We start from the raw sequence: 6,000 nt of genomic DNA on the forward strand, positions 1-6,000 counted from the left end.
CTCGGCCGCAGAGGAAGAAGCTGTGACGAGGAACGACGTGGCTCTACCCCTGCACAGTCGCTTCGGAAGGTGTCGCTTGCGAAAGCTGTCAGCGCTTCCCGTAGGGTGTACCGGCGAGAGGAGAAAGGCTGCGGTGCGATGGGGCCACCGGCGGAACAGCCTCAAGCTCGCTCCTGTGGGAGGGTGAGAGTCGCAGCACCCTCAAAGTGCACAGGGAACAGCCCCTCAACCCCCTCGATCCTCACAGGGGATCAGCCCCTCAGCCCCCCAAAACCTCACAGGGGATCAGCCCCTCAGCCCCCCAAAACCTCACAGGGATCATCCCCTCAGCGCCCTCAAACCGCACAGGGAATCAGCTCCTCAGCCCCCCCAAAAATAGTAGGGGAGCAGCCTCTCAAACCTTACGGGATCAGCCCCCAAAGCCTCTCAGGGGGAGCAGCCCCTCAGCCCCCTCAAACCTCGCACGGTGGTTCTCCTCAAAAAGTCCTCTAAGTCTTAGGGCTGCAGGCATGGGGTGACAGTAGGAGGTTCCTGTTCCATTAAAATGTCTTTTCACTGTCTGAAACAGAAACACGGGCTGAATTGTAAAAGGATCAAAACCACCCCTGCCCTTTGCTGTTCTCCAGCATGTTTGCTTTTAGTATTCAGCCCAGGACTGAGACAGAATGGGAGGATTTCCCAAATGGCTTTGTTACAACATTAAGCCTGGTAACCTACCCTGGGTCACTCCCGAGCAGAAAATAAGGAGTTTGAAAGAAAACACTGATTTCTAAGGGCAGCTTGTTCCAAGGATTGTTCCTGCCCTGAAACAAAGCCTGTGAAAACACCAGTTGCGAGTCATTCCCCGAGTTACTGTTTCTGCACGGAATGATCTTGCCACATCAGAGCTGCAGAAAGGTCAAGCCGGAGTTGCTTTCTTGCTGATGTAAGTTCATGCGTAGGTATTTTTATAGCAAACATTCCAAACAAATTTCATATCTGATATGCAAAGCCAGGAATGCTGCTTACAGAGACACAGGCTCCAAGGCCAAATTTCTCCTTGTGTAATCCAAGTGCAAACACACTACAAATGAAATAAGCTCCATAAAGCCTCCTTGTATCTTTTCTGAATTTTTTTTTATCTTAGATTTGTGGCATATCAAAAACCCAGATAATTTTTAAGCATAAAATCTGCCACAAAGGGACCTTTTACCTCTCTTATGAGGGTGAGGGGGAGAACTTAAGTGATTTTTAAAAATATAAATTAAATTGGTGGCAATATACTTCACCCATCAGCCACTGATTATGTATTTATCATTTATAGAGTAAAGGTAAATGTAAAGGTAGCAGAAGAATAAGAGGATATAAGCTGCCTTGATATATCTATATTCTCTTATTCCTACCCTACTTTACATATCTCTTCTCAACATAGTTCCTCACCAAGCAGCTTTCAGTTTAGATACAAAATAAACTCTTTAAAACATTTGAGAATGAATTCAACAAACCTAGCAATGTGTCAATCGAAAGCCTAAGCTGGCAATACCAGAAACAGCTGGAGAAATCTGTTTTATCTTGTGATTAAGAGAAATATTCCATGGAATTCTTACAGCCATGCTCTGTTTGTGATGGATCCCTTTCTTAAAGTATTCACTCTCAGCTGAGGAGATGGGGTTTAATTCCTGACTTCTCTGTCGTGTTCCTGTGTGACCTTACGTCCAGTAATAACATTTTAATGTTTTGGTTTCTCCTCTGAATTACAAAGATAATGACCGAGTCCCATTTTGCCTGGAAGGAGCAGCACTGGGACACAGCCAGCCCCGAACTGGCAGAGCAGTTAGAGAAAGCAATTAGAGCAGGAAGCAGCTTCAGCGCTGGGGTAAGGCAACTCCACACCAATTCCTGCTGGTTTTCAGGCCAATTTCTCCATGACTGTTTGTCCTCAGGCTCTTACTAGAGAGCAAGAGCCAGCCCCTGGGCACCAAGGCTCACCAGAGACCTGACACGACACTGCCAGGCCTGTTTTGTCTACACCAAGCAGTGATGGACCATGCCAGGACAGCTCTGACCTGATGCCTCTGCAGCCACCACAGTTTGCAGAGTTATTCCATTTTTATCTGTGACGTCAAGACAGAATCTCTACTTACAGTTCACACAAACCCTGCTCTCAGGCAGTATGGGGGGTTTAATAACAGCTAAATCATGAGAAAAATGAATGACTGAAATTATAATTACAAATCAGATCCTGCCACCAGGTTATAGTCACAAACAGCTGACTGGGTATTTGGTGCAAATGAGGAAGCAGAACCCTCTAGCGAGGAGTTGCTTCCACTGTGGGAAGGAAAAGGGATGGAGTGATGGTTCTTAATAATGGCTAGCACTTCCTATTAACCAAAAAACCCAGACCTCTTTCCAAAGAAAAGGTAGGACACTTCAGGAAAAACCCAACTAAAGCAGCATCCCTCATGTCCCAGAGGTACAGACAGTGTCCAAGAACCAGCAGAATTTCGTTTGAAGAGCGCTTCAAAATCATTTACTGGATCCATTGTACACACGGTGGCCTGCACCAAATTTAATCACAAAGATACTCTGGGTTGGAAAGCCAGGCTGGAGGCTCCCGATGGCAGTGTCTTTGTTCAGATTAAATTAAGCATGTTCTCAAAGGCACTGAAGCAAGAACCCAGAGATAAGGCTGTGTGTGCTAACCCTGGATTAGATCTGGCAGTAAGTTTTTACAGAAGCCTTATTGGAGAGCACAAGATTAGATGTTGCTGCTATTTAAATGCTGTGTCAAAGGTAAATCAAATGAAGATACAGTGAATTTAGACTTGCATTAGATGAATTGAGCTCCTCTCTTGTCACAGAGAAGTGCTACGTATGCAAATCGAACTGGGCACGTGTCCTTTGGATTGCTGGAATTTATTTAATTATTCGCTAATCAAAAACTAATTCACAAGCACTTAGCAAATATCTTTAAGTGTCTCTGCATCACTGTCAAGGATCTGAGGCAAAGCAGGTATTTACTGCTGCACAGGAGCAGCAGGAGCCTGGCAGCAGAGCAGCTGTCGGGCTCTGCGAGGATGCTGCAGTCCAAGGCTAAGGAACAGGGGAAAATCCACAGCCTCCAGCTCAGGCCACAGCTGGCATCTGCAAGGAGAAGGGGGTTAGAGCTGCACTTGAGAGGCCTGAACTCAAAAGGGATGAGCCAAACAACAGAAGAGCTGTTGCAGCAACTCAAAAACACTTCTGAGAAGAGCACTGTAAGGCCTTAGGATTTTCTGTTTCATGTTCACTAAAACAGAAGCCAAAAATGTAACTTTGTTGCCGGCCTCTAAATCTGTGCCTCTTGCCCCAATACCTGGCTCCCCACCCTGGGATATTGTTATTTTTTTAAGGACTGTTCTTGGCACTGGACAAACACGGGACAACTTTTACCCCTTCCTACTTCAGACAGCCCTGACAGGAGTGTGGCAGAGCACATCCCAAATATTTGAGAAGAGTAGAAAGTGGGAGAGATCAGGATGCAATAAGAGGATTCAATCACATCTGCAGTGGTCAGAGCTAGATGGTTTCATATCTAATTACAGTGAACTGGTGAATGAGAAAAATACCCCGAATAATTATCTGCCAGTCTGATTCTGATGTTATCAGAGAGGGAGGAAATACAAAAGGCTTCCTCAAAGAACAACAGAACAATATTCAAATTGAAACTTCTATCACATCCCACATTTTCTAGGAAACAAGTGGCTTAGAGTGGTAGCAGAGGGTGACACATTTATATGAACTCAGGGGGAAATAAAAGGAATAGATTCTTACCAGGTCCCTCCTATTGTTGTCATGTAGGCTGTACTCCCACACTATTGCCAGTATGAACTTTGTAGTGGAATACTGCAGGGGAAAATGAAAAATGTAATTTAAAAAAAGTATTTAAAAATGAAATTAAAGTCATCCCCCTTGTTGAAGGGACATGCTGATGAAGGCAGTGCTCACCAGGGCTGCAGTGTGTTGTAGCCAGGGGACTCTCAGAGTGAGATGACTGGGATTTTTTCCCTCACTTCCACTTTGAGGGCACTTCTCTTTTCACACCTGCCCTAGAGATCCCCTCTTCCCAGTACTCTCATGACTCTTTGGAGCAGCTGCCCATCTCCACCCTCTTGACACAGCTGCCTCTGTCCCAGCAGCCAGGCCCTTGCCCTGGCATCATCCCCGGCTGCTTCCCGGCAGCAGCAGACACCTCATCCCCTCCTTTTTCCTGGTGAGTTCCAAGCGGGGCGGAGACACGGGAGAGAACAGCTCGTCCCTCTGTCCCAGAGGGCTGAGCTCTGGTGACAGTTCAGTGTGGGGGTGACAGCACTGCTACGCAGGCAAGAGTGACAGCCCTGCTCTGCACACCCACGCGTGCCAAACGCCTGACCTGTACATCAGGTTGTGGCAGATACAGGAACAGGGTTTGGATGGCACTGCCCAGGCTCCAGGAAAGGCAGCAAGGGAAGTGGCAGCATCCCTCAGACCTCATCTGACCTGTGGGCTACCTCTGTTTAATTCTGCCACCCCTTTGAGAGAATTAATGAATGTTTCTGCTGAGCCACTTACCCCTGGATGTTTGTGTTCAGGGAGCCCGTGACAGCCCTGCTCAGAAGTGCTGCTCACATTACTGCTCAATCCATAATTTCACTCCTGTTATTAATAGTAGGATCTCCACAACCCAGGAAAGTGAGGCACGTCACACACGTTCACAGCTATTTTAAGGTTTGTGGGTAAGTGGTCCCCCACTTTTCCTGCAGTTGCTTTTGAAAGACAGAGAAGAAAACACCATAAGGCACCCTCCACTCTTGATATTCTCCTAAGCAAGGCTTCCCTGTGCGTGGAAGGGTGGCACGATCACACTTGAGGCCCACAAAGAACAGTGACAAACTCCTCTTTCCTGGCAGACTTTGCTGCTGCTCCTCCAACCCAGGAGTAACAAGGTGCCACAGCTAATGGCAGTCACCAGTTAAGTGTAATGCCTTGGATATTTATAAAAATATCACGTCCTTCCCGCTTTTCTATCAACTTGTTTGATTATGCCTTATACAGGGAAAGTGTGACAGAATTAATCAGCCTGCTGGAGTGCACACTAAGGGAACAGATGAGCTTTGGCAAGACTGTTGTTAGCACTGAAAAACTGTGACAAAAAAGAGGCAGACTGCAATCCAGACACGTGTCATTCAGAAAATGAGACATGCTATGATTTATCAACGTACCAACAATTGATGGGAATAGAGATCTCCCATTTCAAAGTGTTGTCTCTGTGTAGATTAAGAGTAGTATCTGTCATCAGGAAACAATGGGAGAAGAAATGTATTTGATGAAAGCAATTCTGTGCTCCCTTGTAGACAGAAACCACTGTGGTGTTGGAATGGAGGTAAAGGATTTCTCTGCAGTTCTGTACAGGGCAGTAAAAAACACCAGCGTTGTGACAAGAGGAAGTGCAAATAATTAATAGCAGAAGATCAAATGAAAGGAGTGGCTTTGCAAGAAGTGACTAATGTCGACTCTGCTCTGGGAAGGCCCAGATTGCCTCGTGGAAAGAGGAGTTTGTGTGGCCCCCAGAGCATGGCACACAGCGGGCAGGGACGCACCATGGGGCACCTCTCCCCTACAAAGAAAGGGCTGCTTTCTTCTCAGCTCAAAGGCTGCTGCTCACAGCGTCCCCAGCACTGCAGCAGTTTGATTGTTGCATACAGAGAAAGTGACACCAAAGCATCAAACACGGACCAACTTGGGGAACATTTTGCCAGCAGCTGATACAGTGGGAAGCGCATCTCAAAACAGCAGGGCAGCAGAGCAAAACAAAAGCCACAGAGCCAGAACTGTTGTGTCATTTGGCACATCCTGGCACTTCCCTTAATTCTGCTTCAGAACTTGCAAGGGAAGGCCAAAGCTTCTTATTTGCTAATTAAGGTTTCACACGATTCAAACATTGAACAAAGGACATCCCCAAACAGAGAAACCTGCCAGCCTTCGTGCCCCTGCCAACAGGCT

This window comes from Serinus canaria, chromosome 19, assembly GCF_022539315.1.
Source record: "Serinus canaria isolate serCan28SL12 chromosome 19, serCan2020, whole genome shotgun sequence".
Taxonomy (NCBI): domain Eukaryota; kingdom Metazoa; phylum Chordata; class Aves; order Passeriformes; family Fringillidae; genus Serinus; species Serinus canaria.